Source organism: Vanessa tameamea, chromosome 11 (assembly GCF_037043105.1).
Source record: "Vanessa tameamea isolate UH-Manoa-2023 chromosome 11, ilVanTame1 primary haplotype, whole genome shotgun sequence".
NCBI lineage: Eukaryota > Metazoa > Arthropoda > Insecta > Lepidoptera > Nymphalidae > Vanessa > Vanessa tameamea.
Genome location: NC_087319.1, coordinates 2540438 through 2556641, shown reverse-complemented (window position 1 = coordinate 2556641; position 16204 = coordinate 2540438).

Below are 16204 nucleotides of genomic sequence, written 5' to 3'. Positions count from 1 at the left end.
ATATTACAGTGGCAATGCCTTTGGCGATGGGGTCTATCAGGTGGCACTTTAGCCCTTCCACTTACCTATTTTAATTCTTCAATCAACGGAAGGATTTTAACAGTCGAAAGTTTGATATAATTTAATAAAAGAGAATATAGTCCATCCAATTCGACTGATAAATTTATCAACAAAGAATTACTTCTTTATACAAAAGACAATATTTTTTAGCATAAAAATAGACCCTTGTTTTCCTCATATTGATGTTTTTGATATAACACAAATTGAGCTGTCAGTAACATTTATAGTGCGATTATATTGTCACATGTCGTTTTTAACTTAGTTCTCTTAGAACTGACTTGGCACATTGGTTGGAACCCGTGAATCTTAGCCAAATATTGTCGGTTCATCCCGGGCAAGTATTACTGAGTTTTTATTCATCACATGTCAGATGAAAACTTGACACATTACGTGTATCCAAGAAGCTGTCGGCTCAGCTTAAAGTCATTTATAGGTTATTTTACTTTTTATTACGAAATAGAAAGCAAAGACATATATATAAAAACCTACAATTTGTTGAATATATTACCATAATACATCTTAAGAAATATGTTATGTATATATTTTGTTATATATCTCAGATTATATATATTATAATAAAAGAGTTTGTATTTTGATATTCGTTGATTTTAATACAGGATACAAAAATATAATTTGACAATTCATCCCCTTAGTAAATGTAACTTAGTATGAAGTTTGTATATAAAAATCATCATTTTTTAAAATTGTTAGTAGTATGGAATTCGTTGTTGGTTTGGCTTATCTATAGGAGAAAATTTGCGAAGAAAGTTTGTCGTAAGCGTGCCATTTTTCATTTTACACAGATATGCGTGTCCGAAGTAAAATATGGTTAACGCAGGTTATCAAGTAATTCTGATACTGAAGAAAATTCGCTGGGTTTATAGATGTTATTTCCGATGGACATTGAGTACACGTTTATTGTTCTTATATGATTGATGAATAATAATAACTGCTCTAATTTCGATATAATTCATAATCCTAATCTATGGTAGCATTATTTCAATTTTAATCTTGTAAATAGACAATTCAAAAGCGTTTCGAAGAGACTTCTTGAAGACGGTATATTTGTATTTACGATTGCAGTATTTTCGGACAGAAAGAATATAACACTTTATATAATAATTTTTCGTCAACATGTCTCCATGATTTCAAACTTTAATGGGTTAATTGATGACAGAATTAGTCGATGCTCTTATTGCAAAATGAGGGATGTCTCTCAACTGGTTCTTACTTTTGTAGGATGAATATTTAAAAAAAAGGGCCATGATAGAAATATTTATATTATTTTTTTATTAAATGGTTAGGCGAACAGACAAATATACCACGTTATGGTAAATGTTACCACTAGCCATAGAATTTGGCTCCGTAAGAAATATTCACCATTCCTTACATCACCAACGCTTCACCAATCTCGGGAACTAAAATGCATTATAGCTGTAGTTATACTGGCTCATTCACCAATCAAGTCGATATATAACAATACAAATTAAGTTGGTTTCTAACGATGGAATATATTATGAGTGGTTGGTACCACCTCTATTATAATAAATATGAAATTAAAAAACTGCGTTGGTTATGTAATTATTAAAACCCGTAAAGTTTGTGTGAAGTAAGTATTAAGTTTAGCATTACTTACCACAAATGACGTGACATTAATAAAGTCACGTATTCATAGGAGTCCCTCGCGGCGGTACCTTTCTGAATCTTCATAACTGTGCCGACTGCTTTTTAATATATGTCATCATAATTATGTTATATCATTACACGAACAAAAAAAATAATCTCAATTTTATATGTTGAAATAAATAGTTAAGTGCTTAAAACATTAATTACATCAGACTTGAAACATAATAAAATTATGTATTTATCTATTCTAATATTATAAATTCGAAAGTAATTGTCAGTCTGTCTGATTATTACGCTTTCAAGTTTAGACCATTGAACAAAATTTGATGAAATATAGTTTGAAGCAAGTTTGATCTCCGAAAAAGGACATAGGTTTCCCTTTTATACCTAAAACCTACGACCGCACTAACACGCGGTCGAAAACTAGTTTAATATAAAGCATAGAATCTATTTAATTCTACGTAGTTATCGATATATTTTTTAAGAATGTTATTCTCGTGTTTCTCTTTGTGAATTTGAGTAGTAAAATCGTCTCAAGATGCAAGTTAGACAATGACCTACGATGCTTTAACAGTAATAAAACAATTAATTAATTACATTAGATCTATTTTTATAATTAAAATAAGCACGTCGAACCACTGACATGTTGTTGAGTATCATCATTTTATTATTCCACGAAAGTAGTCTCTTTTAATTTAGAAGAAAAAATATTAAAACGTAGATAGTATGATCCAAAGTCTTCTTTGAAAGCAATTGAGAGATTTTATCTAACTGTAATTGAGAATATAAAGATTAATATGATTGTGCAAATCTTCATTATGTAGCAATAAAAAATAAAGTTACACTTTTAAACAACGATAGTCTCACACTTTTTTTATATTAAACTTCTTTGAGTCCGATGTTTAGATATTAAGAATACATTTTAGCTCAACGATTTTACTACACGTAATGTTTCAAAGAAACCTCTCAGGAAAAACGGTTTCAATTTTGTCACATATACTTAGAAGCTAATAAATGAGTTATTAATTACAATTGATTTAAATAATTAGTCTGAAAATATTGATTTTAATTTATTCAAGGGTTTAAGGGTATATAAAAAAATGTATACGGCTAATGAGCTAGAAAACATAAATTTCTGGACAGGATAGCGCTTTAATATAATTTGTTTGTGTTTGTATTTTATCTTACACTTTGTGAAGATTTAACCTGTAATGTAGAACCTTGACTATATGCTGCAGTCAGTACTCTTAGATACCATCATGCAATAGATCTGGTTTGTGGAACAAGAACTGCAAGGGTATCTCCAATAGTTACGACCTTATTCCACAAGGCATACGCTATTAATAAGAGTAAATATAATATTTCAAAGTGTACTTAATACTCAAAAACTATGTAAATAAAAAAAAACAACTCATTTTTTTATAGGTATATGGTGCCGTGACGGTCCAATGTTTAATTCTTTAAAATTAAATTATATCAAATTCGGGCGAACCTCACTAAATTTAAATATCATCTAAGGCGCGACAGTAAAGGAAAACATTGTCAGGCAAACTGCACGATTAGGGTGAATTTCTGCCCGCCCTGTGCAACACCATCCTGGAATAAGTTACAAGCTCCGCAAAATGTCTTTGTTCGAAAGAAAAATACTTACACGCCAAAATCAACAATCATAAGGTACTCGAAAATATTCTTACAAAAAAAATCCTTTATTATTTTTTCATGTGCGTACGTTGTCAAATGTTCATCATGGTACATTATTAGCAGGTACTGCCTTCAATTTCGCTCCCCGTGTCACACCCTGCTCAGAGCCTACATAAACGATATGCATTTTTAAATACGACCAACTTTTATGCTACACGAGAAATGAGCCTTTCTCTTGTAAAATGGAAAAGTTTTTTCTTTTAAGATTACGTGAGCACATTTTATGTCAAAAATTTTTGGTATGTTTTGTAAAATATACTTTATGTTTTTATTATAATTAACTTTAAATATTAACTAGTGATGTTCGGTTTATCCATGTTCAATTTTGATGACGCAGTAGTGTTATGGTGTAAGATTTAACTTGTATGTATGAGATATTGAGAACGATTTTAAGCTGATACGCTTTTTTGATACTGGTGCACTTTAAATACTCATTAAATAAATTATATACTTATATAATATATAAATATAAATATTGGACAACATCACATATATTACTCTGATCCCAATGTAAGTAGCTAAAGCACTTGTGTTATGGAAAATCAGAAGTAACGACGGTACCACAAACACCCAGACCCAAGACAACACAGAAAACTAATGAACTTTTTCTACATCGACTCGGCCGGGAATCGAACCCGGGACCTCGGAGTGGCGTACCCATGAAAACCGGTGTACACACTACTCGACCACGGAGGTCGTCACTTTTTACTTTATTAAATACTTCATTAAACTTCGAAATCGTATTTTGTTATAAGTTTCGATTTTTCATAACATACTAGTTTACTTATTAGACCAGCGACATGTTATACACAAGTGTACGATAATAACCCGATCGGATGTAGACACAGAGGACACGGCGCGAGAATGTGAGTACTGCCTTATTCAATAACTTATTTTACTTGGTGGTAGGGCTTTGTGCAAGCCCGTCTGGGTAGGTACCACCCACTCATCAGATATTCTACCGCCAAACAACAATACTCGGTATTATTGTGTTCCGGTTTGAAGGGTGAGTGAGCCAGTGTAACTGCAGGCACAAGGGACATAACATCTTAGTTCCCAAAGTTGGTGGCGCATTGGTAAAAAGGGGTAATATTTCTCACAGCGCCTTTGTCTATGGGCGGTGGTGTCCACTTATAATCAGGTGGCCAGACCCAGATTGGGACCTATGACCTCGGATTGCAGCCTTATTAGCTTGAGACTAGACCAACGACGCAGACGTCATGTTAAGTAACATTCCACCAAAATTGCCACTATTTATATCATATGAAAAATAATATTTAAAATTATGTTTGGTAAAGGAAAAAGAAATATTTTTAGAAGTGGGAACTGAATCGTTCCTTTGTTTACACAATCATCTCATCAGCATGAAAAATTAAATCGCCTGTCAGAAACGTAGCTGAGATGACAGTTTAACGCTGGAGCATCTATTTTGGTACCATAATTGAAATAGTGCTTTTTAAAAAAACAGTAACCCTTATGTGCATGCATTAAGGTTCAATATTGTGTATATAGCGTTTTATCAAATGATATTTTCAAATTGTGTAAGTAAAATAAACATAGTGTAAATTAGTGTTAGAGGCATTGAGTACGATTAACATATAGAGGAGACGAATGGAATCAGACAAGTCATTAGTCATGTTCAAGCTATAATCTTCGAATAACACCATCTGTTATTCCCGTACAGCGAGTTTGTCTTGGTATGTGTTATTCTAAATTCTTAGTCCCCTTCAATGTCGAAATGATTAACATATCATTTTAGTGAGAAAAAATGTGACGTATGTTCGCCTTCAATTTTAATAATATACACAGATATTTGATATAATCATTCAATTAGAATATCATTGTGTATATTTTTAAAAGCAATTATGTCATTTTTTTTATGTATTTGCACTCTATTTTTAAAGAACATACGTCAGAAAAAAACCATAAGCGACGCTTTTACGTTCTGTGGGTTATATCGCATTATACTTGGTGGTAGATCTCACATCTTCCCTCAAACCTTATCACCAAGTTCCAACAATTGCAGTAATTGGTGGTAATAATATATACAGTCTGCGCAACATCAAACGGGCTTAACTAGAATATTATAAAACTTCTAACAGTAGGTATATAAAATAATCGTTATATAAGAAAAACTAATTTCTATCTTGTTATTGTATTAGTTAAGTTGTAAGTCTAGAGATATATTGCCGCCAAGCAATACTTGGTATTGTTGTGTTCCGGTTTGAAAGGTGAGTGAGCCAGCGTAACTTCAGGCACAGGGGACATAACATCTTAGTTCCCAAGGTTCACATTTCTATCAGCGCTAATGTCTATGGGCGGTGGTGACCACTAAGCGTCAGGTGGCCCATTTGCCGGTCCGCCTACGCGTTAGATAAAAAAAACCTATAATTTGCTGAACAAGAAAATTTCAAAGAACAATTTTTGTTAAATACAAAACTTCAGCTGTGTTTTTTTTAGTTTAAAAATAGACACCGTTGTTTCTTAAAAACTTCTCAATTGCAAATAGTTACAAATTTCTTCATACTGATACATCTCAACGAATCACGCGGCATTTTGTAAAAAACTTATAAGATTTATTTCGAATCGTAAAACCGTTTCTACTTCTATTTAACAGATAACAATAAATTTAAATCATTTTCAAACGACGCTCGTATAAAATAAATGGGAAAATTGTGTTTTTTAAATTTTAATTTTCTCAGAATTGTTAATGTGTATTTTTTTACGATCGTTTAATATATATAATATTAAATATATATATATACTAAAAAATTTTGTAGATTTTCAGGCAAAGATATGTGAGATTAAATATTTGTAATTTTTAAATAATATGAACTATCTCACATGTAACTAGAATAAAACATAATATATATATATAATATGAGCAATATATATTTATATATATATCACTATAATTCACTCTAAACAAAGTGCTAGCATATATGTAAATTTATAGTAACTTCAACAACACGATCAACTAGCAATAAAATATCTTATTAATGGAAATTCTTTACACACACACAAATATAAATTACGACTCACACGTGCGTTCAAATACCTATATCTATTTATATTTAGGCAAAAGTATATGAGAAGTAGTCAATTATGATCATTTTGATAAAATAATATAAAAGCAGATACGTTTAATAATTAACGGATATATAAAGTAATAATTGAATTTAAACAAAAACCAGTTATCCCAAGTAGTCGGACATCACACTAAAAATAAAATATTGTGAATTAAATACATTTAACACGACTAAAGGTGAGAAATCGTACGATAAACATTTTATGACACTAATAATTTTCTCTACGTTGACACGCTACCTCATTAATATTCCAATGTTAAATCAAACACAATTTAATAACGTAATAAAACCCAACATTAATTAAAAAATCAAACATCGAACCAAACGCTATGAGCTTCCATATTAGTATTGCCTTATATATCCGCTTGATTTTATTTTTATAGATATCAATAAAACTTGACTACACCTAAAGAACGAGCAGCCATAAAAGAGGCTTATTTCGTATTCATAAACACAAATATTTCCATAATATAACCGACTATATGTACATAAAAAAAAAAAAAAACATAATATTATAATGTTTAATGATATTCACTCATTTCCAAATTCATATAATTTGACTCGTAATATAGAACTCGTTTAATGATTAGCTTTATTACAGTATAAATAACGATAATTATTTCATAACCAAATGTCTAATTTAATTTAATTTCAATAAAGCTTTGTTGGTACATTTTGACTAACACAAATACATTTAATTTGAATATATGCAGGAGCCAAATACATGAAAATGTATATCTCGTTGGTTAGCTTACACGGTTGAAGATCTGGGGAGGTTCAAATCAAGTGGGGCTAATAAAAATTGAGATTTTGTGTCAACTCCGGAATCCCAATATGATCAATAAAAACACATCATCTAGTCTGAGCTAGGCAGTTCGCGTAGGTGCTTTTCCTTTTCTAACTCGTGTTTGATTGGGTTGTTGGGCCTTTAATTTCACATACATTAGTGCACTATAATGGATTTGATATTGCACGTCTTGGTCAAAATTCAGTCAGAATGATTTTATTATTAATCATTAAATCAAGATAATTTTAAAACAACAAAATTGTATTCTAAATTTAATTCAGTTAGCGATATATTTAATATTATTTGTACTTTTTAGTTGCGATAAGCATGTATTAAATTCTATGTATCAAATGCTTCTGTTTTTATCACGTATTTCTTGAAGAATATCTAAAACATCAGTACGGATATTCATTACTAACTAAATTTCGTAGTGCTTATCAAAAACCAATGTTATATTCAACATAATCTTTGTTGTCTGTTCAATTGCTTGCCAATTAAATATAAAGTAATAAGTTACCAGTAAATTTTCTTGATGATTGTGGTGGGGCTTTCTGCAGCCATACTTAGTAATTTTGTGTTCCGTTATGTGTTCCAATAGTGTTCCAATGTTACTACAAGTACAAGGAGCATGACATCTTGGTTTCAAGGTTCGTGGTGCATTGCTGCACGTTAGGATTGGTTAATATTTCTTACAACGCCAATGTCTATTAGTGGATGTGATCATTTGCCAACCGATGGCCTAATTCCCCGTCCACCAACCTATACCATCATTTAATTTTTAATTTCGAATATCGTAACTCTGCTTTAATCATAACATTACTAATAACGAACGCAAATTTTCATACAAAAAAAATATCACCATGAAATAATTATCAACGTCGTAATTTTAAATAAGCCATATTAAAACAAGCTTATCTCATCGTAGATAAGATACTTCTATGGGAATAAATTGTACCAGATTATGCAGGAAAAAATCGGTCTTTGTTATCCTGAATGAAAACTTACTTCATTTGCATTTGTTAAGCCGTGAAATGTTTATGGGATTCTATTGAATAAGAAAATAATGTCAGACATACTATAACCTCTATCAGATGTATACGATTGATGAACAAAGAAACTACTAAGTCTACGGTTCTTCGTTGAGGTATCAAACATTTAAGCTGTTAGTATAGTATAGCAAACCTAATTAAAAATAAATAAAACATACAAATTACAATAAAAAACTTTTATAAATATTAAGATAACTATAACCAAGTAAGTATATTACACAAAACTCTGGACCAAAAAACTTTTACATTGAATTCTTTAGATTTCCTTATAAAACAGTTTAAATTAACAACTTAACCTAACATAAATCACGTTTCTGCTATGTGTACGAGGTATTAAAGTTATATCTTAAAACAACATTGTCATGCTCTGTTGTTTCATATAGAAAATATATTATGGATTGACATTACACTGAGTAATGACTCTTGACTGGTCCAGACAGGTGGACTTGCACAGATGGTATGGTGTAGTATTTCATGTATAGAGCCAATCAAAGTGGTCACTCATTCGTAGTGTAAAAGCCTCTTAAGGTCAAAAGAGGTTAATACTGCGGCATTTTTCAATAGCTCGATTCGGGGAGCATACTGCCCTTTGATATTTGCTCTTACAGTTTATATACGGATTTTAAACGCTTACATTTTAGTTTTATTTTCAAGGATCTTCTTGATCGGTTTGCTTAAATACAACTACTAATATTATAAATACGAAAGCAATTCTGTCTGTTACCTCTTCAAGCTTAAACCGCTGAACTGATTTAGATGAAATTTGGTATGGAGATAGTTTGAGTCCCGGGGATGGACAAAGGCCACCTTTTTATTTCACCCCTCCCTTCAGGGGGTATAATAGGGGCTGACGGTTTGAGTGCTATAGTTTAGTGGTAACATTTTATAAATTCCGCGCGGGCAAAGCCCCTGGTTCAGCTAGTTGAAAATAACTTTGAATAGCAAATGTTAATTAAACCATTTAAAGTCAGTCTCTTGTTTGTATAATAATTGAAGTTTGAATTATCAATTTCATCTAATATGTTAAGGCATAAAGTCTTAACTAATTCTCGGTCTATTTAACCAGCATCAGACCTTTAAGAGGACCTTTATCTCATGTTTCTAACAAATCCAACTAATAAACTATATTCACCCCAATTACACATCGCAACGGGAATACATACGGTCAGTGTGAAAAAGATTGTTATTACTTACGAAATAAGATATATATTTGTATGAATGATTAATTTAATCCGTAAATATTATGTATATGAACCTCACCCATAGTTCTCCATCGAAGATAGCCGCAGGCATTTTAAACAAAAACACGGTCCAATATTATTATGTAGATACTTGAGCCATTGTTCTATAAATTATATGGTCCAAGTCGTTGTACCCAATGAAGATAAATATGATATATATTTTATGATGTAATGCTTTCTAAGAAGAGGCAAAAACATATTACACAGCAAAAAAGCATGGAAATCCAATCAGATGTTTATTTACGTGAAAGGCAGAATTAAGGAAATTAATTAAATTTAATATTAAATTATAATGATATACACTGTAGATATGTTGACTGATAAGTCAATGAATTTGATATATATATATATATATATAATATGAATAAAGAAGACTTTAAAGTGAATAAGTATGATATTTTTATTTTAGGTTTTTATGTTTCCTGGAGCCAAGGGTTCTGAGGTATAAACTCATAGACATACACGTACGCACGAACTAACACAAATTCATACATTATTGAACTGCCAGGAAAAAGTAGAAATTCTAAATTTAAATTGTCACTAATCGGACATATTAAAATAATTTCTAATTGGGGAAATTTTTAATCATAATCTGCAAAATAATATTGCCGGCGGCAAGCGCTGAAGGAAAATATCAAGAATACGTCTATGTATCGAAAAAATTTCGAACGAATATTTTCAGCAATTTGCCGTGGACTAGTGGCAGCAAGACTGGCAGATTAAGTCTCCTATCAGACAGGGTCATATATCGGCTGGTTTTTCTTACATCATTTCTGTAAAGATAATATCACACGATAAGAACACACACACAAAACTTCAACACACCAAAATACACACTTAATCTATACGCAATGAAATAGCGGAATAGATCCATGCATATATCAATTCGTTTCATTTACACCATCCTCATTATAAATAGTATATAAGAATGTTACGTAAAAGTCCTGTTATAATTTCCAAAGAATACATATAACATCTGAGAATAAACTTCGTCGGCGAAAAGTAAACATAAAAGCGAAACGTATAATAATATATTTTAGGCACACGTGTAAAAACAATACTAAAAGAAAATCTTCCCCTCAGTAGAATAGCATTTTATACGTCTACCAAAAACCGACTCATTTTTTATGGTTGCAACGGCCACCCTGTTAGCTTCCATAGCTGTAAAAAAATTCCGACCCCTCTTAGAATAATTTCACATCAAAGGTCTTAAATAATTTAATGGAATGTTTCTTTTTGTTTAAACGCCAATATTAAATTTGCATGCGACAATGCTCTCCTAAATGAAAATGTTTTATTATTTATTTTCATTGATGTGTATCTTATTAATCATTTGTGCAAAAACAATAACATAAATGAGATGTTAAATTTTTTTCACATATCAGGTATTTTATTATTTAAAATTTTAATGAAATCATCACCCTTCTGGATCTACCGCATTAAAACACAAAAGGCGTTTTAATGATATTATTTTCTTTATTTAAAATCACCTAGACTTCACTATCGAACTATAAATGAAATAGCTAACCTCTGCATGACGGCTTTCTGTGGATATGCAATTTGCAATGAACAAAAAAATAAGGGTGACAATGCCCTAGGCATTTTTGGGGTGACGTTCATTTCACGCTATACATTTGAATAGAGGGATAAGTTTGGACTGAATCTAATACATTTATAGGGGGGGATCTTTAGGTTAATTGATGCAACGCTTATGGTTATTGGTAGTAATTTATGTTATTGATGTTTTTGTCCTGTCAGCATCAGGAAGTCTGTTTGTGTATGTAGATGATGTCTCAGCCTTATCACACGCTTGGTTTGTTCAGTGGCAACACGCTCCATATCTTTGTCATTGGCGATACGATTGCGTATGGTTTTGATGTGACGATTTAGTGTGTTACATGACATGATATATGATCTAAATAATGAAAATTATTGCAATGATTATTGATGCGAAGTGTAATGAGAAATCGGTACGGCGTATCATTAACGGATAAATTGGTAGCTATATTGTGGTTAAAAAAATAAAAGTAATATATTTACATACTGCTTATTAATAAATTGTGAACCTTATAATTATGTCCATGTGTGTTATTTTACGATGATAGTTGTGACAATTTCTGTGATCTCTCAATAATCAATTTATCAATGAACTATCCAAAGAAACATCGACTGTATGTTAAATCGTCAAATTAAATTATAAGTACAACCACATTCGTTTAGTGTTAAAATAAAATATGCACGCGAGCATTATCAATAGATAGAAACAAAGGCCACGGTATATAATTAAATTGTCTCCCAAGGGACGGCACTCTTTGAAACTACTTTGTTAATTTATCTGAAACAATTACAGAATGCGCCGCAACACCGCGGGGAAAGGCAATTCTATTATTTCACGCTTTACTGAAACGCCTGTAAATAGAAATTCGTATATTACTAGTGCAAATAAATCCACCTTCGGTTTTTTTAACATAAATTTACACACATTCATAACTACGTACTCACACATACATGATATTTACATGTAAATATTTGCATATTTATATAACTTACGGTTGAGATTATCTTAGCTCTTGATATGATGTCCTCCTGACTGATTTTGCGTGAACTCCATATTTCCTCACGTATAATCCGATGGGAAAATCGGAAGGAATTCTAGCGTAGAAATTTGACAACAATTTGGAGAAAATTAGAACATTTGTTTAGTGCGTATCAACGGCACGATAATTTTCAAATTATTAATTTCATTTTATTTCATTGATAATAAATAATAACAAATTATCGCATAAATATTATCTTATGTTAATTACATTGAAACAATTATTTTGTCAAATTTTGGTTAATAAACTCGTTTTAATTCAAACATTTAACTATCATAGTACAGATTTGAACACATTATATCAAAGTTTATAGCAAGTTTTGGGTTCGCAAATTGTTTGACTTTAGAAGTATGCAACTTGGAACTGAATAAGTATCTCCCATCCCATCATACCGTATTAGTTGTTCGGTATTTGTGTTGAATCCTTTCAATTTAATAAATTAAATGACAAAAAAATGGAGAAGAATTAAACAGTTTATATTAAAGAATATCTAGTTAAATTATCAATTAAACTAGTTTTACAGATATGCTACTTTTATATTTATACGGCCAACCCAGAATAAACGGCTTTCTATTGACCATATTCCTAACTCTGTACTTCTCTGTAAAAAGAGGAGTATAGAGTTAGGTTAGGTCTGGTCAAAAGAAAACAGCTTGTTCTTCGCCTGATCTCTCTGCAGTGGGACTGCAATTCTTTCTTTTTTGTCAAGGTAATCTCAGTAGAAAGCATAACTTATTATTGGTTCAAAATGTCTCTAATAAGGCAAAGAGTCATTACGCCAAAAAAATATATAATACGATACCAACTACCTAAGATACAATTAAAAAAACAAAACAACGAATTTCGAAACCACAAAACTCTATTAAAATCTAGTGCATACGAACACATATATAATATACTTCTTAGTCTTGAATAGATCAAGCAACAAAACTAATTTACGAGTACGACCTCAGAGCTGAAATCCGGGAACACAAAACGGGACGTCGTTTGGGAATTTTCTAATTACGATTTCAAAGACACCTCGTTTGTAGAACATGTGACATCCAAGTGAAAAAGGTCACGTAGCAAAATTGGAAATTCGACCAGGGTCCGTTCAGTAGAGTGCGTCCAGATTTGCTATTTGATTTCTTATTAACGAATCTCATTTCTAATTTGTAAAATTGAGCGAATGACTAAAGATCAGCCGAGCGTATTTGCTTTTGTGATTGGGCTGAATCGCTTGTATTATTGGTAATTATTTTTGAAGTTTGATAATTTAATTAGATATTGTTTCATTAATTTCATTACGATAATTTATTATTTATGTTCATTTGGAATAGTATCGGATTGAGTCATTGTTTTTGTAGCTTTATTTTTAATAATATATAGCTTACGCTAATTGCTTCTATTTCGATATTATATTTCGTTTATTAATTATGTTTAATTGGCAAATTATGGGATTTCATTTTCTGTTGATATTTTTGTTGCGTTATTTTGAATGAAATAACGAAACATTTATAGATGATGGACTTTTGTTTTATTTAACAGTAAGTCTGCCCAAAAACTTACAATTCTTTACCGGTTATAGTTTACGGTAAGCATATTGTCAGAATATTTCCAAAAATCTCTCACAGTCACTAAATTATTTATCAACAATTTTTATTTTTAAGTCTGAAAAATGTTATACTGACAATTCGTTTGGTATATTTGTTTTAAAAATATATATATAATATTTCTATATAAAAATCGGCAACGATGCTTTGTTAGTTCAAAATATGTCAGACAGCATTTCCAAAAATATAAAATATTTTTATATTTCCATTCGAGCAATGTATGTAACGGGCTTTATCAAAAAACCCTTTTTAAAATTTAACTAAACAATTCTGAGCGTAGAAAAGTAAATAGAAGCGTGGATACAGTGCCCTAATAAATAACATCTTTAATTATAATTACTATTAAAATATACAAGTATAATTCTATATAAGTATAAGTCTTTAATTAAATTAAAATACTGTTACATAACTAAAACAAAATATAATAAAGTATTAAATAATAATAAGAACATCACATTTTATTGTAATATCTTCACTAAGGACTAACCACAATATAGGATGCATCCACACACACACTCGCCCACACACATACACATACGCACACACACACACGAAATTATACAGACTTGAACACGCGTGCACTCACTTCCATGCCTGTAAATATTTCTTATTGCTTTAATTTTATACACCAACAGCGCCATAGTGGCAGAAAACTTAAACTTATACATTTTCAAAGATATATATGATCTACTTTATAAATTTATTTTATCAATATGAACGTTAATATACTTTATTTGCATGACGCGACATAACGATTTAATTGTAAACAGTACGATGTTTTGTCCCTCGGTATTTTCTTCGGAACCTAATTTGAGTTCAGCATCTGCGTAACCCTATTGCAATATAATTACCTCAAAGTAAGTTATGCACCCTTTACTGTATCAAATTTGTGCAAATAAAGTATCCTTAAAATATAATATATTAAAGAGGTGCCACATGGCGACTAGAAAAGATAATATAATTTGCTTTGAGAATAATATTATTTGAAAGCCAAAAATGATTAAAACACGTGAGTCTTAACCGATGACTGTGGCTTCAAATTTAGGCAACGACTGAGTTTTCATCTGCTTAATTTGTGTTTATAATTCATTTGGGTCTTGGCGGTGAAAGAAAATATTTAAAGACCTCATATGGCGGTTGAAAATTTGCTTCGTATGTCAACTTATCAACTCCAATGGTTGCGAAGAACAAGCTTAGTAGAATGGAATAAGCACCAAAACTCCTCTTCAAAAGAATGAGACCTTTGACCAGTTTTGGGATATTTTCTAGGTTATTATTTTGTTTTTTTTTTTCGTCACCTATAAGTATATATTATATATATAATCATAATAATGTATATTAGTCGCTTTTAGTACTAAATAGATTTTGAAGTATATTGGCGACAAAAAAGAAAGTAAAATTTCCATTTTTATTTTTGATCTTTGTTACAGCCGAAGAACGACTGTTAACATAATTCTTATTTACTATTTAAAAATATTCCTCTATATAAAAACAAAATCAAAAATCCTTTTAAATCGTTAAATTGCTTGATATAATTGCATCGACCGTCAACAAAAACACTCGAAGTGGCACGCGTCGTTTTCATTGTCCGATTGAACAAAAATCCCATCATCTATAATGCAAAAAATCGAATATTTGATTATGATTCGTATACGTAAAGGAATATTGATCATTTTCGCCTGATATATATATTAATTGGTCGGGTGTACTATTATTCTCCCCGTAAAACTATGATAAAAAAGAAATGTTTATTGGCTGAAGGCAATCACGATGAATAAAAATATTAGCTCTTGCATTCAGACGAGACCGCCCATTCTTATCGACAATGGAGCTTAAATGTTGATTTTAAGGGCCATATTTCAAAATGTAGACAATTCATCCATAATCTTTAACGATCGTTTCTATTATTAACCTTATATAAATATAAAGTTATTATATATGTTGTACAAAAAGTAAAATGTATTTAATAATAATTATTTAAGTATTATAATCAATAAAATAAAAAAATAAAATGTATTAAAAAAACTTTCAGAAGTGATTTTTATCGGTATTTTACAAGATATAAGTATATAACTACCTTGTCGAAATATAATTCTACGGAGAAAAACCGACAAAAAAAACTTAAATTAAATACAGATCAATTTATTAATCTTTTATGAATTTCGACGAAATCTACCTTCCTTCTACATAAATTTGTACGGAATTAGTTTTTAGTAATATTTCTTAGTCACAGGAGTGTTTAATTTGACTCAGTCAATTACATTCCTTTTAGGTAAATTAACAAGCCGACTGAAGCCGTAGAAATTCAATCCAACCAAATCTGTATGTAAATGTATTGTAATTGTGGAGCCGATATTCGTATTACAATTTCTATGTTGATTAAGCGTGTAGCGAAATTTATGTATGCCACTCAACTTGTTTGATGTTTCTATAGTATAATTTTGTTTACACGTTTTATCCAT